Source organism: Aegilops tauschii, chromosome 1, assembly GCF_002575655.3.
Source record: "Aegilops tauschii subsp. strangulata cultivar AL8/78 chromosome 1, Aet v6.0, whole genome shotgun sequence".
In the NCBI taxonomy this organism is placed as follows: Eukaryota; Viridiplantae; Streptophyta; class Magnoliopsida; order Poales; family Poaceae; genus Aegilops; species Aegilops tauschii.
The window spans coordinates 124433626-124459182 of record NC_053035.3 but is presented as its reverse complement, the minus strand read 5'-3'; the positions used below and the strand labels follow the sequence as shown (position 1 = coordinate 124459182).

The 25557-nt window shown below is 50.5% G+C and overlaps 1 pseudogene; it reads right to left on the bottom strand.

The window, feature by feature from the left end:
* Window positions 1-602: 602 nt before the first annotated feature.
* The window catches only part of LOC141027803 (uncharacterized), a 53685-nt pseudogene continuing 28730 nt past the window's right edge, over window positions 603-25557 (bottom strand).

Here is a 25557-nt window from a genome sequence, read left to right as displayed (position 1 = left end):
AGGTGATGAACCCAGTCCCGGCGGAGCTTCGCAACGACCTCGAGAAGGAGGTGCGGGACCACGTGGCGGACTTTGTCCAGCGGTTCGCACACGTCAGCGAGGGCTGCGACGGGGACGTCAACATCGACATCAATGGCGAGGGCACCAGCGAAAGTGCCTCGTCGGCTTAGGCCTTCTTGTTTTTACCCTATAATAGAGCAGACGTGGCCCCGTGGGGGCGTTAAGACGTTGTTTTTGTACTGACTTTGCAAGTTTATGTTTCCTGCGATTTTCGTTCCCTGTGAGGTTTGTTTTCCCTTTTTACGTGCCTTCGTGCTCTATGTTGCTAGGACCCAGCCCCCGAGCATGCTACAACCGTCGATGGTATGTTAGGGCGCGTGCCTAACAAGGCCAGAGGGTGTAGGGCCCCGCGAGGAGGTAAGGGCTCCCGAAGCGCGATGCTCGAGGAGCCCCCTTTTGACGTGCAAGCGGCTTGTGTCTAGGAAAGACTGAAGGCACTTAGCGAGATTGCGAGTGAAATAGTGTTCAAGAGGCACTAAGAAAGGCTCATAAACCGATTGTGACTTAGCTTTTTCAAAGTATACGACTTGGCGTTTCGCCGCCTACAGGATGTGCCTCGGGAGGTGCTCGCTCGTGAAGCCCCCTATGGGTACTTGGTGGAAACGGTGCCACAGGCTGCCTCGCGAGACAGCGCACGCGAGGCCTCTCATGCAGAAGTGCTCATGAGGCTTCCTGTGCCCTGCATCAGTGACAGTGATCGCCAACAAGTTTTTCTAAGTAATGCAGCATGCGCACTCGTGAGGTTGCTTGTGGGTGACACGCGAGGAGACAAAAGTACCAAGGACCTTGGTGAGGTGACATGCACGGGAGCAGATCCGTGAGCCAGAGCTCTGTCACTTGGGTTTAGCGGCGCTGTCGGGACTGACCCAGGCGCAGGCAGTGTGTGCAACCTCCGCTCGCGTGATACGCAAGAGGGAGATCGCGAGCATGCGCGTGCCTCCCCGAGCCAATTTTCACCAAGCACACATAATACTTAGGAAATAAAATTTACTGATGCCTCAAGAGGTCTCATTACACAACCAAAAGATACATGTTGCCGTGATGCACACGGTTCAGCCTGAGGATGTGATGGCTAGGCGGCCCCTCAAGTAAACAGTCCGCCATGTCTGAGCAGGGTGAAGAATCGTCAATTCATGTGTGATCATCTATCTAGATTGCGAGCTATATCACATGACCCATGGTTTGTGTGTGGCGATTTTAACGAGGCAAACTGGAAACACGAACACCTATCAAGTTGTACGAGATCGGAGAATAAGATGTTGGCATTCAAGGATTGCTTCGAGGTGTGTGAACTGAAGGATCTCGGGTTCTCTGGGTATCCTTATACATATGATAATGGACAGACTGGAGTTCGCAATGTGCATGCGAGGCTTGATCGGGCAGCCGCGGACGAGTCATGGCGGGATCTATTTCCATCGGCCAAAGTGTTGCTCCTAGCTTCACCATGTTCGGACCATTGTCCACTCCTTGTTCAGTTTGAGGTTGTTGATAATTCACATAGACAACGTACAACACCCAGATATGAAATTATGTTGGAGCGGCATTCAGCGCTCCCTGAAGTGATAGTTGAAGCTTGGGCGAAAAAATACCTGTTGGTAACTTGGGGGAGGTTGAGAATTCTCTGAAGCCTGTCTGGCCAGTTTGCGGTCTTGGAGTGCAGAAAACTTCGGCCACGTTACTAAAAAGATTGAAGAATTACGTATGAAGCTAGATGAGTTGAAACTGAGTTCGGCGGACCATGTACTCATTCATGCTAAGATGAATGAATTACTATATCTGGAGGAAATGTTATGGCTGCATCATTCACATATTACATGGCTTAAAGAAGGTGACGGAAATACGAAATACTTCTTCTGTCGAGCTGTTTGGCGGGCACGACGGCATTATATTCAGCGTCTGCGTCGGTCAGATGGCACTTGGTGTATTGCTCCGTCGGATATGGGGCGTGTCGGTGCAAAAAACCCAGGGTCTGTTGCCCAACTGTGCACAGGCACAAGATCAAGATTGAAGCACCAGCTCAAGACAGAGATTGAAGAGCCAAGAGATTTGAAGAAACGAGCAGCTCAAAGAGACCATGATTGAGCCATAAGAGCAAGATATCGGCAAGAGAAGGTCCTCCCTTGCCGGGGAGGCGAGCCCGGCAAGGAGCGAGGCCATCACCAGAAGAAAGCAACCAAGGATCCCGAACAGAGCCTGCTAGGGCTCGCGGGGGTTGAACCACCCCGCCAACTACTCAGGCATGACCCACGTCGTCAATCAGTGCGGAGTCAAGCCGCAAGATGATTAAGTGGCGGCCATTCGCCACATGGCAGCCATTTCCTATAGGAGAAACCCATAGATGACACCCGTCCTGCGACGTGTCAAGGGAACAGGCGCGGAGCTAGCAGGATAGCTCGGCAGGCCTTGCCGGGCAACCAGTGATGTGACACTAAGTGGCGCATTTAATGTACCCTGTTAGCCCGCAGAGTTAGGTATGATAGCATTGTTTGCTATCAAATCAGTGGATAATGACCACTTGCCACTGTGGTGACCCCTTAATCTATAAAAGGAGGCCCATGGCACTCGTAGGAGGGGTTATAAGGTTGGAAAGTCGATGAACCCAAGCCACCAGAGGCGCGTAGTCGCTACGGCCCCGAGGCAAACCCTGCCGGGCAAGTGTACTACGCAACACCTCACTCATTCCACCATCAATCTACCAAAGCAGGAGTATGGCCTTACGCCTCGCGACGGCCCGTACCTGGGTAAATTGCTTGTGTGCTCTCTGTCGTGCTGCTGTGCACTGATCTGCTCTTTGTGCAATGTGACGTCCCCCCGCTGAACCAGCAAGGGACCGCCCGGTCCCATAGGTGCCCGCGGACATCCCGCGACATCTTTGGCATGCCAGGTAGGGGGCTCGCTTGCGTGAACCTGAAAGCGTACGCAGCGCATCATTTTCATTGCCATCTTCATCTTTGATGACGCCATCGACCATGGCACCCAAGAAGAAGAAGTTCGGCCCTTCGGCCCATCCGTCCACCTCGAAGGCTCCGCCGCCCGCAGCCTCTGATGCTGCGGGGGATGTAGAGACAATCGAGGATGTGAGTGCTGCTGGGGGCGTGGCTGGAGTAGGTGGCGCCATCACCTCTCCCCCCGCGGCTGACACGGGGGCTGGAGATGTCAGAGGAGAATAGCATCAACAGCGTCTCGGCGGTCACGCTCCGCGAGGTGCGGATGAGGGGGTCACTCCGCTCGCTCCACCTCCTCCCACTAGCTCGCACAGCCGCAGCAACGGCGCTCGGTCCGGGGTGAGCCATCGTCCACCAGCCGCCCCCGCCACGGGGGCGGTCACGGCGCATGTGCCTCCTCCCGGGCGAGCTGACCAGACCGCCGCGCCCAACGGAGTCACTGACCCTCGAGCACCACCGCCGCGCAACACCACTGCCCAAGTGGATGTTCCACAGCTGCGTGGATGCGGCACTACCGCCGTCGCCGCCGCTAGCACCATCAGGAGCCAGGCGACGGTGCGGTCGACATCATCAACATCTATGCCAAGCACAGCTACGGAGGCCATGGCGTGAGCTCAGCTACTACTTAGGTTTCCGCCGGCAGCCGAGCAGATGGATGAATGGCGTGCCACCATCCAGAACCTGCTCGGTTTTGCTAAGGTTGGGGGCTCGTGACGAGCTGGCCCGCCATGACCTCCCCAAGCGACAGCGACCGCCTGCACTGCTGGCCGAACGGAGGGGGCTGTCCCCACGGTGCAGTCCCCACCATGACAGCCGACGCCGGCACAGCAGAATCAAGACCCGGACGGCGTCTCGATGGCCTCTTCTGACCCCCGAGCACGTCCAGACCAACGTCGAGCCCCGGAGGATAGGTGGCGGGGAGACCCGCGCGTCGTCATGGATCGATGCACCGACGACCTCCGCCAGACCGACGGGTGCGGCGGCCTCAACGTCGACGAGCTTGCGCTCGGTGCTGGCGGGTTCCTGCCCTTCGAGGTCGGCTGCCCTGCCTTTACACGGGAGCTGTGGCAAGTCCGTTGGCCGTCTGTTCACACGTTCAAGCCAGAGATACCTGAGAAGTACTACGGGAGGCTGAACCCGGCAGAATTCCCAAGCATCTACACCATCGTTGTTCAGGCGTCCGGGGGAAGAGACGAGAAGGTGTTCGCCAACTACTTCCCTTTGGCCCTCAAGTCCAATGTGAGGTCTTGGCTGATGCACCTGCTAGAGAACTCCATTTCGTCATGGGAAGATCTGTGCCACGAGTTCATCGGTGCCTTCACCAGTGGCCACCAAGAGCCCGGCAGGCCCAGCGACCTGCAGCTTCTCCAGTGTAAGGAAGGAGAAACCCTCCATAAGTATTTACAGAGATTTAGTAAAGTTCGTAGAAATATTCCAAATATCCATCCGGCAGCCGTTATAGCAGCCTTCCAGTCCAATGTGCGCAACCGTTGCATTTGTTCTAAGATGAATGTGTGGTTGCCCAAGACTGTGAAGGAGCTATACACACTGGTGGATAAGTGTGCTCGGATGGAGGAAGTAAGGAAGTTGCCCGGAGAGGAGGATTGCATCAATGTTGATTGAGAGGATGAGGATGAATCAGCCAGTCAGAGAAAGGGCAAGAAGCGCAATAAGAAGCCTAGAGATAAGGCGGTGATGACTGTAGAAGGTTTGGGCACACCTAGTACCGCAAGAAGGCCAAGGCTGAGGCCCCCGGCAAGGAAGCTGTCGCGTGCGCTGCCTTCCGGGAAGCCACTGCCGCTGAAAAAGTTGGGAAAGGTGATGGGTCGTACTGCAAGATCCACCGGACCAAAGGACACGGCCTTCAAGAGTGTTACCAAGTTGAACAGCTTGTTAAGAAACAGAGAGCAGAATATGATAAGCGTGATAAGGAAAAAGGACAGAATGCTACTGGCGGTAAGGGCCGAGGCGGTGGAGCAAACCGCCCCGGCAAACCCTTTCGGAACCAAGGAAAACCCGCCAGGGGCCAAGAGAAGGAAATCTGTGATGATGTGAGTGACAAAGGGAATGAAGAGGAAACCAGTGAGCAGGAATTTCAGAAGGCCACTGACGCCCTATGCATTGATGGAGGTGCATCTTTGCACACCTCTCATCACTAACTCAAGCGATGGGCACGAGAGGTCAATGATGTGGAACCAACGCCAGAGGCCCGGAAGCTGCTCAAGTGGCCCCGCACGCCCATCATCTTTGATGAAGAGGACCACCCTGGCCGCACCACCGCGGTAGGGTATTTGCCTTTGTTGGTCTCCCCAACAATTCGCAACCTCAAGGTCACAAAGATGTTAGTGGATGGCTGGGCCGGGTTGAATCTGATTTCCCCGACGGTCATCAACAGGCTTCAGATAGGAGAAGAAGAGCTAGAGGTTACCGGCACGTTTCAAGGAGTCAATCCCGGCAGGAGCCATCCCAAGGGGAAGATTACGTTGCCGGTGACATTTGGGGGAAAACTGAACTATCGGACTGAGAAGATTGTGTTCGATGTGGTTGATCTCCCCCCGCCGTATAATGGGATTCTGGGATGCCCGGCCCTGGCTAAGTTCATGGCAGCATCTCACTATGCTTATAACACTTTGAAGATGCCTGTGCCACTCGGAGTCATCACTATCCCATCAGATGAGAAGGATGCAATTATCTGCGTGGACAAGATGTACCGGGATGCAGTTGCGGCAGAGGCTGAAGTAGCAGCAGCTCCCGCCAAGGAAAGTAAAGGAAAGATGAAGGATTGTAGGGACTCCAGCAAGGAGTCCGGGAAGCGTGCCCCCTTCGAGTGCACAGAACCCGTTGACGACGTGCCGGAGTGTTCCAACAGCAAGAGATCCAAGGTTGCTGCACCCCAAGTGAAGTAGGTCCCGGCAGGGCTGGCTGGCGTTGATGGTACTTTCACTATCAGCGCCACCCTTGATGACAAATAGGAAATCACGCTCCTTGCCTTCCTGCGGGCGAATATCGATGTGTTTGCCTGTCAACCATCTGATATCCCAGGTGTTCCCACGGAGGTAATCGAGCACCACCTTGCTATCTGCCCACACGCCCGACGCGTCAAGCAGAAAGTCCGGAAGCAGGCCTTGGAGCGGCAACAGTTCATTGCCGAGGAAATCAAGAAGCTAGAGGAAGCTGGATTGGTTAGGGGAGTACTGCATCCTACATGGTTAGCCAGTCTAGTGGTGGTCCGGAAGGCGAATGGGAAATGGAGGCTTTGCATTGATTTCACAGACCTCAACAAGGCTTGCCCGAAGGACCCATTTCCCTTGCCGCGCATTGACCAGATTGTGTAATCCACTTCAGGTTGTGATTTGCTCTCCTTCCTGGATGCATACTCCGGATATCATCAGATCTTCATGTCCAGAGAAGATGAGGAGAAGACATCATTCATCACTCCATGTGGTACGTACTGCTTTGTCCGCATGCCTTTCGGATTGAAGAGTGCCGGGTCCACTTTTGCAAGAGCAGTTCAGATTAGTTTTGAGCCACAGTTGCACAGAAACATAGAAGCCTATATGGATGACATCATGGACAAAACCAAGGATAAAACCACCCTTATCTACGATTTGGAAGAGACATTTGCTAATCTGCGCAAGATTAACTTGAAGCTTAATCCAGAGAAGTGCGTATTCGATGTTCCCTCCGGCAAGCTACTTGGATTCTTTGTATCCCATCGGGGGATTGAAGCCATCCCCGACAAGATCAAGGCCATTGAGCAGATCCAAGCGCCAAGGACAGTTAAGGATGTAAGGCACCTGACGGGATGCATTGCCGCGTTAAGCAGATTCATTTCCAAGTCTGCCGAGTGTGCCATGCCGTTCTTCAAAATTTTGAAGAAAGCAGGGCCCATGAAGTGGACCCCGGAAACAGGTGCAACTCTGCAAGAATTGAAGGCCTACCTATCGTCTGTGCCTACCTTGGTTGCGCCCAAACCCCAAGAGCCGTTGTTGCTTTACTTGGCGGCAACCAACCAAATGGTCAGTGCGGCCTTGGTAGCACAACGAGAGGTGGATGAGGCAGAAAGTGGCCAGATCACGGCAGAGTCAGAAAAGGATCAGAACAGTAGTGAGCACGGCAACGAGAGCAACCCCAAGGACACAGCAAGGAAGAAAGTGGTCCAGCGCCTAGCGTACTTCATCAGCTCCTTGTTGCAAGGGGCTAGATTGAGGTACTCTTGCATGCAAAGGTTGATCTTTGGCCTCATCATGGCCTCAAGGAAACTGCGCCACTACTTCCAAGCCCATGAGATCACGGTTGTCACTCATTTTCCGTTGCAAAGGATACTCCGAAACCTAGAGGTCACCGGCAGAGTAGTGGAGTGGGCTTTGGAGTTATCCAGCTTTGGTTTGAAGTTTGAGAGCACATCAACTATTCAGAGCAGGGCACAGGTAGAGTTTATTGCAGAATGGACGCCAACCCCTGATGAGGAAGTGGCAGAAACAACTCTCCCCGGCAAGGAATCACCCCAAGAATGGATTATGTATTTTGATGGTGCTTTTTCCCTACAAGGTGCAGGGGTTGGTGTGCTTCTTGTTGCCCCCTCCGGGGAGCACTTTGTAACGCCCACGATGCGGCTATATCTCCCACGTGTCAAGGCACGACTTAGAGGCATAACCGCATTGTAGGTATTGTCGCAAGAAGGGTCATCTTCACACAATCTCATGTAATGAACAAGAATGGGATAACGAGAGTTGGCTTACAATCGCCACTTCACTCAGTACATAAATTAATTCATACATCATCCAAAATCCACACATAGACCGACTACGGTCAAATCCAAATGAAAATAAGATAACCCCAAATGCTAGATCCCCGGTCATCCCAACTGGGCTCCACTACTAATCATCAGGAAACGAAACATAGTAACGACCACGTTCCTTGTCGAACTCCCACTTGAGCTCGGTTGCGTCACCTGCACTGGTATCGTCGGCACCTGCAACTGTTTTGGTAGAATCTGTGAGACACGAGGACTCAGCAATCTCACACCCGCGAGATCAAGACTATTTAAGCTTATAGGAAAGGATGGTGTAAAGAGGTGGAGCTGTAGCAAGCACTAAGCATATATGGTGGCTAACATACGCAAATGAGAACGAGAAGAGAAGCAACGCAACGGTCGCGAAGCTAGAAATGATCAAGAAGTGATCCTGAAACTACTTACGTGCATACATAAACCAGACCGTGTTCACTTCCCGGACTCCGCCGAAAAGAGACCATCACGGCTACACACACGGTTGATGTATTTTAATTAAGTCGAGTGTCAAGTTCTCTACAATCGGACATTAACAAATTCCCATCTGCCTCATAACCGCGGGCACGGCTTTCGAAAGATAATACCCTGCAGGGGTGTCCCAACTTAGCCCATTATAAGCTCTCACGGTCAACGAAGGATAAACCTTCTCCCGGGAAGACCCGATCAGTCTCGGAATCCCGGTTTACGAGACATTTCGACAATGGTAAAACAAGACCAGCAAAGCCGCCCGATGTGCCGACAAATCCCGATAGGAGCTGCACATGTCTCGTTCTCAGGGCACAACGGATGAGACATCCTACGAGTAAAACCAGGCCTCAAGTTTCCCCGAGGTGGCCCGCAGTCTACTCGGTTCAGACCAACACTCGAAGGAGCACTGGCCCGGGGGGGGGGGGGGGTTAAAATAAAGATGACCCTCGGGGTCGCGAAAACCCAAGGGAAAAAGGCTTAGGTAGGCAAATGTAAAATGTAAAACCAAGGTTGGGCCTTGCTAGAGGAGTTTTATTCAAGGCGAACTATCAAGGGGGTCCCATAAATCACCCAACCGCGTAAGGAATGCAAACTCAAGGAACATAATACCAATATGACGGAAACTAGGGTGGCAAGAGTGGAACAGAACACCAGGCATAAGGCCGACCCTTCCACCCTTTACCAAATATATAGATGCATTAAATAAATAAGAGATATTGTGATATTCCAAAATATCCATGTTCCAAAATGGAACCAACTTCAACTTCACCTGCAACTAGCAACGCTATAAGAAGGGTTGAGCAAAAGCGGTAACTTAGCCAAACAACGGTTTTCTAGAAAAGGATGGTTAGTGGCTTGACATGGCAATATGGGAGGCATGATATAGCAAGTGGTAGGTAGCGCAGCATAGCAATAGAACGAACCACTAGCAAAGCAAAGATAGAAGTGATTTCGAGGGTATGGTCATCTTGCCTGCAAGGTTCTCAGAGTTGTCGAAAGCTTGATCCTCGTAAGCGTACTCAACAGGTTCCTCGTTCACGAACTCATCTCCCGGCTCTACCCACAACAAGAACACAAGCAATCGAACCACAATCAATCACGGGGAATGCACAAGCAACATGACGCAATACATGCATGATATGCGAGATGTGATATGCGATGCATATGCGTGCTCCGGAAGAAAAAGGATGAACAAGGCAGTAACTTGGCAAACCAAGTATGCCACTGGAAAGATGAGATGATTTCGGTCCAAATCGATATAAAGATCACCGGAAACGGATGCACGGTTTGCAAATGGCAAGCAAAACAAGAATGACACGATTCTGCGATTAACAGCATGATAGCACTTAGAATACATCAAGTCACTATGCTACAGCAACCCCAATATAGCAACAAAGCATATGTGAGTGATCTAAAGGAGATTATTTACAAAAGATGAACACTGAGCTACGACTAGATCACACAATAACAGGTTCAAACAAGCAGGGCAAAAGTGCAAAAGATATCAGCTTCACAGACTTAGTGAAATTACTGGACATGGCATAAACAGCATCAGGTAGCAATGTTCAGAGCAAGCAAAACACATGCTACAGGAACTTAACATAGCAAAGCAAAGTACGGCACGAATATACTAAATGCATAGAACACAAGTCCCTTACTGACCATGACCCAAAAAGGATGAGAAGATAGGATGGCACCCATGTAAACATAGCAAGTTGCGATAATAGGTTTCAGACATAGCAGAAAACAGAGCATGACATTAACAGAATTATGAAGGTATCTTTGTGAGCTTGATTCACTCATCACAAAGCAATGCATGACAAAACAAGCATACCTACAGCAAGATGGAATGTTTCTGAAGCTAACCATGGCAAGAGCAAGTTCATAGCATGTATGGATCAACTACGACAACCATGGCAAAATTGAGTATCATGTTAACATTCTGCCAGAAACATTTTATAGCAAAAGTAGAGTAAGATTAAGACATGCTAGGCACTCCATAATTGCAAAGAGGGGCATGGATGGATAGAGTACAACTATATCTACAAAACATCCTTAGTGAACATGCCCAAAAGAAGCATGGATCTCACTGTAGACACATGGATACATGGCAACAAAATAACAGGAGTAACAGACAGCAAAATTCTAAGTCCCTGGAAACAGAAACATCACGAAGCCTAGTTTGCATGCTTGTGCTAGTCACCAAATAGATCACAAAAATACATGGCATAGACCTCTGTAAGGATGGCATGGCATAGATCAAAACACCTGTAGAGCTTATGCCTATACGATGCACACATCAAATGCAACAAAAATAACAAAACCTCAAGTTCTGATAAGTAACAGCAGTAAACATCATATAGCACTCTTGCACCAGACATTTGGGCATTAAGATAGACTCAAACGAGCATGTCACAATAGAACAAAATGAAGAGCATCTCGTGATGAACATTTCAATATATCATGCACGCAAAACGGAGAAGTATGCAGTGAGATATGCCATGAGGAATAGAGCAACATATTGCAATATCTTCGGGACTTGGAGGAAAAAATGGGGTCAACCTCTCCAGATCTGGCACGCGAACCGAGGCAGGGCGGCTCGCCGGAGTCGGGTGGCGCGGCGGCCGGAGTGGACGGGCGAAGGTCGCCGGGGTTGGAGGGGACCGGATCCGACGAGGGGGAGCACGGCGTCGAGGGCGGCGCGGGCGGTGGCGCGCGGGAACAGCGGCGGATGGCGGTCAGCGGCGGATGCGGGCGGAGCCGCGGCAGCGGGAAGACGAGGCGGCAGGGCGCGGGCGGAGCCGCGGTGCTCGGGCTCGAAGGAGGATCTCGGGCGCGGGAGGAGCGGAGGCGCGGGCCGCGGCGGCCAAGCACGGGCCTCGCGGGGCGGCGGCGGTGGGGCGGCGGCGCTGCCACATGGCGGGCGGTGATTGGCTCGGGCGCGGGCGCGGTTCGTCCGGCGCGGGACGGACGCGTCCGGCGGCGGAGAGGGAAGGGGTAGGGTTTGATCTGCGCGAAAAATTCCGGGGGAAGCACATATATATAGGTAGAGGGAGCTAGGAGACTCCAAATGGAGTGCGGTTTTCGCCCACATGATCGTGATCGAACGACCGAGAGCATGGAGGGGACTTAGGTGGGTTATTGGGCTGTTTGGAGGTGGTTTTGCTGCAATACACAAAAAGCCTTTGCGGTTACCCGGTTAACCGTTGGAGCGTCAAACGACCTCCAAATGGAACGAAAACTTGATAGGTGGTCTACCGGTGGTGTACCAAGGCCACTTGACAAACCTCGGTCCATTCTGAGAACGTTTAACACCCGCTCACGAAAGGAAACAAGAGGGGGTGCGCCGGTGCATGTGGGAGTGTCGGATTGCAAAACAGACAACGGGGAAATGCTCGGATGCATGAGACGAACACGTATGCAAATGAGATGCGCATGATGACAAGATATGAGATGCATGACATGAAAAAAATGCAAAACGAAAGACAAAAACCCAACCACGAAGGGAATATCATAACACATAGCCGAAAATGGCAAGAGTTGGAGTTACAAATATGGAAAGTTACATCCGGGGTGTTACAACACTCCACCACTACGAGAGGATCTCGTCCCGAGATCTAGGACTGAAAGCACTCCGGATATTCGGAACGGAGGTGGTCCTCGCATTCCCAGCTGGCTTCTCGGTCGGAATGGTGCGACCACTTCACTTTCAGGAATTTGATTGACTTGTTGCGAGTCTTGCGCTCAGTTTCTTCAAGAATAGCAACGGGGTGCTCATGATAAGACAGATCTTCTTGGAGGTCAATCTCTTCGAAGTTGATGGTGCGCTCAAGAGTCTTGAAGCACTTGCGAAGCTGTGACACGTGGAACACATCGTGCACATTCGCGAAATTGGAGGGAAGCTCAAGTTGATAGGCGAGGTCGCCTCTTTTGCCAATGATCTTGAAAGGACCCACGTATCTAGGGGTAAGCTTCCCTTTGATACCGAAGCGACGAGTGCCTTTCATTGGAGAGACGCGGAGGTAGACATGGTCTCCGATCTCGAAAGCCAAGTCACGGTGCTTACTATCATAGTAACTCTTCTGGCGCGATTGCGCGGCTTTGAGATTCTCACGGATGACTTTACACATTTCTTCAGCCTCTGTGATTAAGTCATTGCCAAGAAGTTGGCGTTCACTAGTCTCTGACCAATTGAGAGGAGTACGGCACTTTCTGCCATATAGAATCTCGAATGGGGCCTTGCCCGAACTCGCTTGGAAGCTGTTGTTGTAGGACAACTCGGCATATGGAAGACAATCTTCCCACTTCATGCCAAAGGAAATGACACAAGCCCTGAGCATATCTTCAAGGATTTGATTGAATCGCTCGACTTGGCCACTAGTTTGAGGATGGAAAGCTGTGCTGAAGCGAATGTTGGTGCCCATGGCCTTTTGGAAGGAGTCCTAGAACTTAGAAGTGAAGATGCTTCCATGATCTAAAGATATCAATTGTGGAATGCCGTGCAAGGAGACAATCCTGGAGGTGTATAGCTCTGCCAACTGAGCTGCTGTGATAGATTCTTTGATTGGAAGAAAATGAGCCACTTTAGTAAGCTTGTCGATGACAACGAAGATAGCATCATTTCCGCGCTTGGACTTGGGAAATCCAGTCACGAAGTCCATTTCGATATGATCAAACTTCCATTCTGGAATAGCAAGAGGTTGGAGGAGACCAGCTGGTCGTTGGTGTTCCGCTTTCACCCTTCGACAGACATCACATTCATTCACGAATTGAGCGATTTCTCGCTTCATTCGAGTCCACCAATACGACTGCTTGAGGTCATGGTACATCTTCGTACTTCCAGGATGAATGGAAAGAGAGAATTGTGTGCTTCGTTCATAATGACTTTCCTTAGATCACCTTTAGGAACCACAATCCGGTCCTCGAAGAATAAAGTGTCTCTGTCATCAATGCGATAGCACTTGTATTTGGAAAGACCCTTGTCGATAGCACGTTTCACCTTCTTCACCATGGTATCTAGGAGTAGTGCCTCACGAATTTGATCTTCCAAAGTAGGAGAGACTATGAGGTTGGCAAGAAAGCCTTGAGGAACAACTTGGAGATTCAGCTTGCGGAAAGCTTCACAAAGATCTAGTTGAAATGGCTTGAGGATTAAACTGTTGCAATAAGCCTTCCTGCTCAAAGCATCTGCAATGACATTGGCCTTGCCTGGAGTATATTCAATACTCGGATTGTACTCTTGAATCATTTCGACCCATCGAGTTTGTCTGAGGTTGAGGTTGGGCTGAGTGAAGATGTACTTGAGACTCTTGTGATCGGTGAATATGTCCACTTTTCTTCCCAACAAGAGATGTCTCCATGTTATTAATGCATGGACAACTGCCGCCAACTCAAGATCATGAGTGGGTAGTTCTTTTCGTTGGGCTTCAACTGACGAGAGGTATAGGACACAACTTTCTTCTCTTGCATTAACACAGCACCGAGACCTTGAAGAGAAGCATCACAGAAAACTTCGAATGGCTTGGATTCGTCAGGAGGAGTTAAGACAGGAGCTGTGACGAGTTTCTCTTTGAGAGTGTTGAAGGCAACGTCACACTCAGGAGTCCAGACATACTTCACATGCTTCTGGAGGAGGTTGGAAAGAGGCTTTGCAATCTTAGAGAAATTCTCAACGAATCTTCGGCAATAGCTTGCAAGACCAAGGAAACTGCGGAGCTGCTTGACATTCTGAGGAGGTTCCCAATTCACAATTGCGGACACCTTCTCAGGATTAACAGCGATGCCCTTGGCAGAGATGATATGACCAAGGTAAAGAACTTCATCGAGCCAAAACTCACATTTGGAAAACTTCGCATAGAATTGATACTCTCTGAGCTTGTCGAGCACCAATCGCACATGTTTGGCATGATCCTTCTTATTCTTGGAGAAGACCAAGATATCATCGAGATACACCAGGACGAATTCATTGGTATAGGGGTTGAAGATGAAGTTCATCATTCGAGAGAATGTTGGAGGAGCATTGACAAGGCCGAAAGACATGACAGTATATTCATAAGAACCAAAGCTTGTTCTGAATGCTGTCTTGGGAATATCTTCTTCACGAATGCGAATCTGATGATAACCCATTAGAAGGTCAAGCTTGGAGAAGCCTTTAGCACCTTTGAGTTGCTCGAATAGCTCATTGATGTTGGGAAGTGGATACTTGTTCTTGATAGTCTTCTTGTTCAATGGACGGTAGTCGACACAAAGTCGGTCCGTGCCATCCTTCTTCTGGACAAAAAGAACACCACAACCCCATGGAGATGAACTCGGTCTGATCAGACCCAAACGCTCTTGTTCATTGAGCTGTTTCTTCAATTCCTTCAGCTCCTTGGATCCAAGCTTGTATGGACGCTTGCAAACGGGTTCAGTGCCGGGCTCAAGATCGAGAACGAACTCAACTGGCCGGTGAGGAGGCATACCCGGAAGCTCTTCTGGAAAGACATCTTGGTACTCACAAACGACTGGAATTTGAGAAATAGCATCCAACTCGCCCTTCTCATTGAGAGAAAACAACCGAATGGTTTCATCACGAGCGGCATAGATGATAACATCCTCAGAAGAGTGGGTCAATTGAATTTCCCTGGCAGCACAATCAAGTTGAGCCTTGTGCTTAGAAAGCCAGTCCATCCTGAGAATTAGATCAATATCCGAGTCACCAAGAACAACTGGTTTGGCCAGAAACTTATAGTTGCCCAAGTTGATAGAGACATCGGGAGCAACCAAACTAGAAGTCATAAGCTTTCCCGGAGAAACAACTTGCATAACTTTGCATAAAATCTCTGTGTCAACATTGTGCTTCGATGAAAATGGGTATGACATGAAAGAATGCGATGCACCAGTATCAAATAAAACTTTTGCAAGAATATCATTAACTGAGAGATTACCCATTATCACATCAGTAGATTCCCCCGCTTGAGCTGCATTCATCATGTTCACCTTTGCAGACTTGGGATTATGCTTGACCACTGCATTGCTGGAAGATCTCACAGGAGGAGGAGGTGGAAGACGACTTTGGTTGAAGCACTTGTTAGCATAGTGACCTTTCTGCTGACACTTGTTGCAAGTCACCTCTGAGAGTGGACAATGATAAGGAGCATTCGACTTTGGAGCTTGATTCTGAGACTTATTCTGATAGCCAGGGTTGGATGAGTGGGAAGATCCATGGCCACCTTTGTTCTTCTGCTGGAAAGGCTGACGAAACGGAGGAGGAGGAGGCAACCAGAACTTCTGTTGCTTAGCAGCCACTAGTGAGGAAGAAGAAGACTGAACTGCATCCCTGACTCTCTTCTTAGAAGCCTCACACTTGAGTTGAGCAACCTCTTGCTTCAGTGCCATATTGTAGAAATCATCGTACTTGGTCGGCTCAAAAAGCACGAGAGGTAATTGCAGATCTTCTCTGAGGCCACCTCTAAATTGATAGATCATGCTCTTTTCATCAGGAACGTCTTGCTTAGCGAAGCGAGCGAGTTTCTGAAACTGGGTATTGTATTGATACACGGACATGCTGCCTTGCTTGAGATTGCGGAACTCCTCACGCTTGCTCTCAACAACACTTTGTGGAATGTGGTGAGCTTTGAAGTCTCGGCGGAAATCATCCCAGGTAATCACACGACCTCCTCTGGAATCTTTGTATTATTGATACCACTCGGCAGCTTGATCCTTGAGTTGAAAAGAAGCGAACTTGACAAAGTCCTCAGGCCTGACATTGCTACATTCAAAATGCTTGTTGATGTCCACGAGCCAATCATCGGCGTCTGTGGCCTCGGCACAGCAGCTGAAAGACTTCGGCTGATTTGCGAGGAACTGGTTGAGGGTGGCGAAGTGAGGCTGATTGTTGCCTTGGCCTTGATTTCCTTGATTGCCTTGCCCTTGGGTGCGCTCTTGCAAGAGTTGCAAAATCATCTGAGCATTGGCGTTGGTGGCTGCCATGATAGCTTGCCATGCCTCCGGAGGCGGAGGTGGTGGCAGAGGGTTCGCCTGACTCCCCTCATTGCGTTCCGGATTCTGACGCGTTGGCGGAGCCATCCTGAAGAGGGTGACATCCGTTAGCATCTTGATAGACAAATAGACAAGTTGAATCAGCGGATAGAAATTGCAACATATAGTCTTCACAATAAACATTCGAACGAGGATGAACGAATGAATTCCATAGTAAATCATCACACTTCCATTAAGGTGAGAAGCCACTTGATAAAGGGTTGATGAATAAAATAACAAGGTGCAACTGGAACAAATAAATGGTAAGGATTACCCAATCACAAACCAAATATCTGCGGGAAGAAAATGCTAAGAGATACTTGAATCCCACCTATAAACTCCCGAAACTTTCTGGTTATGCAATCTGGTGTTGGGGATATAGGGGACACAAAATATATCACCCAAACTAGCAATCCCTAGATCCAGCTGTATCCATCCGTCAACACATAACCAAGAAACCTTCGGAAGCGTGTACCTCAACCTTCGAAAAGCATCCGTTATACTAGTTATGGCAATACTCCCGAACTCCCGCCCCAGTACTGTGTGGCGTCGAGGTGATCCCACCAACAACTGCATAAAAGAGATTTTCGATGTCGGCGAAACTCAGGTATTCCAGAACTGCAACGATAAAATTGTGACGACAACACCTCGGAGCTCAACTCCCCGGGACACTGCCAAAGCCCCTAAATGTCAGGAGGCACCAAGAACAATGTTCTCGTCACAAAACCATCGGAATGATTCCAAGATACCCGCGTGATCCTAAAAAAAATTAGTGAAATTTGAGGAGAGAAGAGTCAAAACTTCTACGTCAGGAGGCCTCACCAGAGCGACGAAGAGACTGAGGAGTAAAAAGAATCCTACTCTCCAATATATATAATCCTAAGACTCAAAACATTTTTGTTCTAGACTCAACAACGCCAGCGATTCGATCAAGCAGGAGGCTCCTAAGTCGGGGATGGCTCTGATTACCAACTTGTAACGCCAACGATGCGGCTATATCTCCCACGTGTCGAGGCACGACTTAGAGGAATAACCGCATTGTAGGTATTGTCGCAAGAAGGGTCATCTTCACACAATCCCATGTAATGAACAAGAATGGGATAATGAGAGTTGGCTTACAATCGCCACTTCACTCAATACATAAATTAATTCATACATCATCCAAAATCCACACATAGACCGACTACGGTCAAATCCAAATGAAAATAAGATAACCCCAAATGCTAGATCCCCGATCGTCCCAACTGGGCTCCACTACTGATCATCAGGAAACGAAACATAGTAACGACCACGTTCCACGTTGAACTCCCACTTGAGCTCGGTTGCGTCACCTGCACTGGTATCGTCGGCACCTGCAGCTGTTTTGGTAGAATCTGTGAGTCACGAGGACTCAGCAATCTCACACCTGCGAGATCAAGATTATTTAAGCTTATAGGAAAGGATGGTGTAAAGAGGTGGAGCTGCAGCAAGCACTAAGCATATATGGTGGCTAACATACGCAAATGAGAGCGAGAAGAAAAGCAACGCAACGGTCGCGAAGCTAGAAATGATCAAGAAGTGATCCTGAAACTACTTACAAGCATACATAACCCAGACCGTGTTCACTTCCCGGACTCCGCCGAAAAGAGACCATCACGGCTACACACACACGGTTGATGTATTTTAATTAAGTCGAGTGTCAAGTTCTCTACAACCGGACATTAACAAATTCCCATCTGCCTCATAACCACGGGCACGGCTTTCAAAAGATAATACCCTGCAGGGGTGTCCCAACTTAGCCCGTTATAAGCTCTCACAGTCAACGAAGGATAAACCTTCTCCCGGGAAGACCCGGTCAGTCTTGGAATCCCGGTTTACAAGACATTTCGACAATGGTAAAACAAGACCAGCAAAGCCGCCCGATGTGCCGACAAATCCCGATAGGAGCTGCACATGTCTCGTTCTCAGGGCACAACGGATGAGACATCCTACGAGTAAAACCAGGCCTCAAGTTTCCCCGAGGTGGCCCCGCAGTGTACTCGGTTCGGACCAACACTCGAAGGAGCACTGGCCCGGGGGGGGTTAAAATAAAGATGACCCTCGGGCTCGCGAAAACCCAAGGGAAAAAGGCTTAGGTAGGCAAATGTAAAACCAAGGTTGGGCCTTGCTGGAGGAGTTTTATTTAAGGCGAACTGTCAAGGGGTCCCATAAATCACCCAACCGCGTAAGGAACGCAAACTCAAGGAACATAATACCGGTATGACGGAAACTAGGGTGGCAAGAGTGGAAAAAAACACCAGGCATAAGGCCGAGCCTTCCACCCTTTACCAAATATATAGATGCATTAAATAAATAAGAGATATTGTGATATTCCAAAATATCCATGTTCCAAAATGGAACCAACTTCAACTTCACCTGCAACTAGCAACGCTATAAGAAGGGCTGAGCAAAAGCGGTAACTTAGCCAAACAACGGTTTGCTAGGAAAGGATGGTTAGAGACTTGATATGGCAATATGGGAGGCATGATATAGCAAGTGGTAGGTAGCACAACATAGCAATAGAACGAACAACTAGCAAAGCAAAGATAGAAGTGATTTCGAGGGTATGGTCATCTTGCCTGCAAGGTTCTCAGAGTTGTCGAAAGCTTGATCCTCGTAAGCGTACTCAACAGGTTCCTCATTCACGAACTCGTCTCCCAGCTCTACCCACAGCAAGAACACAAGCAATGGAACCACAATCAATCACGGGGAATGCACAAGCAACATGATGCAATACATGCATGATATGCGAGATGTGATATGCGATGCATATGCGTGCTCCAGAAGAAAAAGGATGAACAAGGCAGTAACTTGGCAAACCAAGTATGCCACTGGAAAGATGAGATGATTTCGGTCGAAATCGATATAAAGATCACCGGAAACGGATGCACGGTTTGCAAATGGCAAGCAAAACAAGAATGACACGATTCTGCGATTAACAGCATGATAGCACTTAGAATACATCAAGTAACTATGCTAAAGCACCCCAACATAGCAACAAAGAATATGGAAGTGATCTACAGGAGATGCTTGACAAACAATGAACACTGAGCTACGACTAGATCACAAAATAACAGGTTCAAACAAGCAGGGAAAAAGTGCAAAAGATATCAGCTTCACAGACTTGGTGAAATTACTGGACATGGCATAAACAGCATCAGGTAGCAATGTTCAGAGCAAGCAAAACACATGCTACAGGAACTTAACATAGCAAAGCAAAGTACGGCATGAATGTACTAAATGCATAGAACACAAGTCCCTTACTGACCATGACCCAAAAAGGATGAGAAGATAGGATGGCACCCATGTAAACATAGCAAGTTTCGATAATAGGTTTCAGACATAGCAGAAAACAGAGCATGGCATTAACAGAATTATGAAGGTATCTTTGTGAGCTTGATTCACTCATCACAAAGCAATGCATGACAAAACAAGCATACCTACAGCAAGATGGAATGTTTCTGAAGCTAACCATGGCAAGAGCAAGTTCATAGCATGTATGGATCAACTACGACAACCATGGCAAAATTGAGTATCATGTTAACATTCTACCAGAAACATTTTATAGCAAACGTAGAGCAAGATTAAGACATGCTAGGCACTCCATAATTACAAACAGGGGCATGGATGGATAGAGTACAACTATATCTACAAAACATCCTTAGTGAACATGCCCAAAAAAAGCATGGATCTCACTGTAGACACATGGATACATGGCAACAAAATAACAGGAGTAACAGACTTTACAAAATTCTAAGTCCCTGGAAACAGAAACATCACGAAGCCTAGTTTGCATGCTTGTCCTAGTCACCAAATAGATCACAAAAATACATGGCATACACCTCCGTAAAGATGGCATGACATAGATCAAAACACCTGTACAGCTCATGCCTATAAGATGCACACATCAAATGCAACAAAAATAACAAAACCTCAAGTTCTGATAAGTAACAGCAGTAAACATCATATAGCACTCTTGCACCAAAGATTTGGGCATCAAGATGGACTCAAACGAGCATGTCACAGTAGAACAAAATGAAGAGCATCTCGTGGTAAACATTTCGATATATCATGTACGCAAAACGGAGCAGTATGCAGTGAGATATGACATGAGGAACAGAGCAACATATTGCAATATCTTCGGGACTTGGAGGAAAAAATGGGGTCAACCTCTCCAGATCTGGCACGCGAACCGAGGCGAGGCGGCTCGCCGGAGTCGGGCGGCGCGGCGGCCGGAGTGGACGGGGGAAGGTCGCCGGGGTTGGAGGGGACCGGATCCGACGAGGGGGAGCACGGCGTCGAGGGCGGCGCGGGCGGCGGCGCGCGGGAACGGCGGCGGACGGTGGTCGGCGGCAGATGCGGGCGGAGCCGCGGCGCTCGGGCTCGGAGGAGGAGCTCGGGCGCGGGAGGAGCGGAGGCGCGGGCCGCGGGGGCCGAGCACGGGCCTCGCGGGCCGGCGGCGGTGGGGCGGCGGCGCTGCCATGTGGCGGGCGGTGATTGGCTCGGGCGCGGGCGCGGTTCGTCCGGCGCGGGACGGACGTGTCCGGCGGCGGAGAGGGGAAGGGGTAGGGTTTGATCTGCGCGAAAAATTACGGGGGAAGCACATATATATAGGTAGAGGGAGCTAGGAGACTCCAAATGGAGTGCGGTTTTCGCCCACACGATCGTGATCGAACGACCGAGAGCATGGAGGGGACTTAGGTGGGTTATTGGGCTGTTTGGAGGTGGTTTTTCTGCAACACAGAAAAGGCCTTTGCGGTTACCCGGTTAACCGTTGGAGCGTCAAACGACCTCCAAATGGAACAAAACTTGATAGGTGGTCTACCGGTGGTGTACCAAGGCCACTTGAGAAACCTCAGTACATTCCGAGAACGTTTAACACCCGCTCACGAAAAGAAACAAGAGGGGGTGCGCCGGTGCATGTGGGAGTGTCGGATTGCAAAACGGACAACGGGGAAAATGCTCGGATGCATGAGACGAACACGTATGCAAATGAGATGCGCATGATGACAAGATATGAGATGCATGAGATGAACAAAATGCAAAACAAAAGACAAAAACCCAACCACAGAGGGAATATCATAACACATAGCCGAAAATGGCAAGAGTTGGAGTTACAAATATGGAAAATTACATCCGGGGTGTTACACACTTGAAGTACGTACTCCAAATGCACTTTGCCCTGGAAGAAGCCACCAACAATACAACTGAGTATGAAGGGATCCTTGTCGGGCTCAGGATTGCAGCAGAACTGGGAATCGAGAAGTTGATCATTCGAGGAGGTTCACAGCTTGTGGTGAGACAAGTCAACAAGGATTACCAAAGTCCATTGATGGAAGCATACGTTGAGGAAGTGAGGAGATTGGAGGAGCACTTTGATGGGTTGCAAACAGAGCACGTACCCCGTGCAGAAAACAGCATAGTTGATCACCTGTCAACGTGTGCTGCGCAGAAGCTTCCTGTGGAACCAGGAACTTTTGTTCTCCGTCTCTCTCAGCCCTCCGTATCACCAGCCACAACGACCCGGAAAAGGAGAAAGTTGGACTACGGTAAGCCTCTCCCGGTCGAGCCATCCGCCCCGAGCAGAGACCCTATCGGAAACAACTCCTCACAGCCTGCCGGACCACCCCCTCCAGCCGGGCCTATGGACCCCGCGAACGAGGCTGGTGCTCCCGCAGCAGAGGAGGTGCCGCTAGTCCTCGTTGCCGAGCCCCAGGCTCCAACTTGGGCAAGGCACATCCTCCGCTTCCTCCAAACCGGAGAACTTCCCGACAACCAAGATGAAGCTGAGAAAGTAGCCCGAAGGGCCAGTATGTATCAGTTTGTCGATGACACTCTGTACAGAAGGCGGCTCAACGGTGTGAAATTGAAGTGTGTCTGCCGGGAGGATGGAAAGGAAATGTTGGCTGAGACTCACCGAGGAATTTGCGGCTCACACATTGGATCAAGGGCATTAGTTGGGAAAGCATTCCGGCAAGGATTCTATTGGCCCGTAGCCCTCCAAGATGCAGTTGAGCTCATCACAACGTGTGAAGCCTGCCAGTTCCATTCCAAGAGAACACACCTGCCTGCCCAAGCCCTTCACACAATCCCTCTATCATGGCCATTTTCGGTCTGGGGCTGGATATTCTCGACCCCTTACCCCAAGAAATCGGGGGCTTTGAATTCTTGTCCGTTGCCATCGACAAGTTTACAAAGTGGCCGGAAGTGACTCCCGTGAGAAAGGTGACTGCTCAGTCAGCTATCAAATTCTTGAAAGAATTGGTGTGTCGTTTCGGAGTTCCGGCAAGGATCATCAGTGACAACGGCACCCAGTTCACGAGCCACGCCTTCATGCAATACGTTCATGCCCTCGGATGCAAGATCCCATTTGCTTCTGTGGCACCCCCCAGAGCAATGGACAAGCTGAGAGGGCGAACGCTGAAGTGCTTCGTGGACTCAAGACAAGAACTTTCGATACTCTGCAAAAGCACGGCAGGCGGTGGATCGAGGAGCTGCCTGTAGTTCTCTGGTCCCTCGGAACGACACCTAATCGAGCTACCGGGCGGACTCTGTTCTGCCTGGTCAACGGGGAAGAAGCAGTTATCCCCATGGAACTCATTTACGGGTCCCCTCGAGTGCTTGCCTACGATGAAGTAGCGCAAGATTAGCACCGGCGTGACGACGCTATGCTACTCGAGGAGAACCATCTCCGGGCTGCTACGTGTGCTGCACGCTACCAGCAAGCCCTGCGTCGCTATCACAGCCATAGGGTTCATGCCTGGTGTTTTGAGGAAGGTGACCTTGTCCTTAGGCGCGTTTAGTCCACCAAGGGTACAAACAATCTATCACCGAAGTGGGAAGGCCCTTACTGGGTGGTACGAGTCACCAGACCCGCCGCAGTCCGTCTGGAGACCAGAGATGGCACTCGGCTGCAAAACTCATGGAATATTGAGCATCTCCGTAAGTACTACCCGTAAGGCGCGAGGCTGCCGGGCACTGCCCGACAACCACCCTTTTGTACAGGCCTTGCTTGAGCTGCATGTAACCCCTTGTACAAAGTCGGGGCGATGGCCCCGTGCAAGATAAAATAAAGAAGCGCTGTAGGGGGGCCCCAACTAAGATTGCATGCATGCACAAGCACACCCAGATCATTGCATAAGCATTTCATGAGCATTTGTATATGCATATAGATAGGATTGCATCCTGCATTCATTCTCATCTGCATGGAGTTGCAGATTCCTACCGTGAACTTGGCTTCGACAAAGGACGAGAAGATTGCACGGCGCAGCGGTCCCCGGCAAAGCCAAACAGATAAGTTTACCTCTTGTCCATTAGTGTTCTATAAAGCTATAACTTCGCATGAGAAAACCTCATCTCTCTCTTGAAATTTAGGTGCTCCCATCCATGACTCGAACGTTGCTTCGGTCAGGATGGTCACAGTGGCCTTTGATAAAAAAGGAGTTGGCGGGGGGCTGGCCCCTCTCTCTGTTCCCCGGCAGATGTAGCTCTCCGGCAGACAAAGAGGGTGCCGGCAGGATATCCTGCCAGAAAAAACTCGTTTGTTTTTACTAAAGAGGCACTCCACCTCTGCATGGACATACACATGCACAGGCTCCCGGCAAGGTTAATCTTTTTCATTCATATGTTGATACAAGTACAAGCATTACAGAACACAAAGATGGACTTGAGAGATTACATTATTTGAATTAAAATTTGGCGATTGCCTACTAGTTTAAGATTGAAAAAAGATAAGTGCTCCATAAACTCCTCTCCCTGTCCCTCTTATCCCAGGTATTGCGGTGGGAAGAGAAGAGGACGGGCGCCACGCCGGCACAATGCCACCCCGATGCTTGTCAGGAACTCGCGACCCAGCCTGACAAGGTCGGGAGTGGCGAGGCTACGAAGGAGGAACAAGTGCGGAGCACCTCGACGGCCCCTTGGTTACCGCCCCTAGGACCAAAAGGGGGGCTCTAGCACAGGCACCGGCAGAGGGAGGCACCGGGGCCCAGTCAGAAGACCCCAAAAGTAAGCGGAAGCACCAGGGGGACGAGCCTTTTCCCGGCAGCCGGAAGAAATGGTGATGACGGCGCCGGGAAAAGGGGGGAAGAGCCAGGCAGAAGGACAGCACGTCGCCAGTACAAGACGAACGCGTCGATTCAGTCGTGCTCCTACTGGACGGCCTGCCTCCCGTCTTCTCCTTCTCCCCAGGCTTCATATCCATCAACACCGTTCTGGAGGGAGGCCGAAGCTCAGGTCCGGCACCTCCGTCGGGGTGATGGCGAGTGGCCAGAGCGGCCAGGGGGCTAGAGGTGCACCGCTCCCCTCTTTCGCGGGCAGGAAGGCACGCCTCTCGTCGACAATAGCCCCAAGGCCTCCGGGAGGGGCAATGGTGGGATTACCAACGATCTACAGCCCCGCCTCCCGGCCGAGCCTTGAAGAGACCAAGAAATTCACCACGCCAAGGACCAGGCTCACTCCCCGAGCGCCAGCACCAGCATGGGGCAGCAATAGCCCCAAACAGGGGCTCGGGGGCTGGCCCCAGGCCCCTCTCTTCGGCATCGCTGGCGGAAGCAGAAAACATGAGAAGAAGAAGAGGAATGTAGAATTGGATGGCTTTGCCCTCCTCCACCCCTCCCTTTTATAGGCCGGGCGGGGAGGGGCAGCTGCTCCATCAACGGGTGACCACCCCCTCCTCCACCAATTCAAGGCGGGCGGGCCCTCTCCAAGATGCTCTCCCGTGCCACGCGCCTCCGTTACCTACCCCGCGCGATGCATGCAGCATACGTGGCCAAAGGATAAGGGTGCGATGTGGGAAGAGTAAATTGGTAGTTTCTACCTCATGCGTTAAAGTCATTCACGGGCCATCACTGGAGCAGCCCCACCACTATTGGCTTTACACCGCGCGCGGGGAAATCGGAAACTGCCCCAAGGTCAAAACTAATGAAGCAGCAACGAAAAACCTCAAGGGGCCAACCCCTTCAGCGATCCTGCATATGCACTTATTAGGCCCTACCCCGACGACGCTCAGCAGCATGTTCGGGGCAGGCCCGGGGACTTCTGTCGGTGCAACAAACCCTAGGTATGTTGCCCAACTGTGCACAGGCACAAGATCAAGATTGAAGCACCAACTCAAGACAGAGATTGAAGAGCCAAGAGATCCGAAGAACCAATGTGCAGCTCAGAGAGACCATGATTGAGCCATAAGAGCAAGATATCGGCAAGAGAAGGGCCTCCCTTGCCGGGCAGCCGAGCCCGGCAAGGGGCGAGGCCACC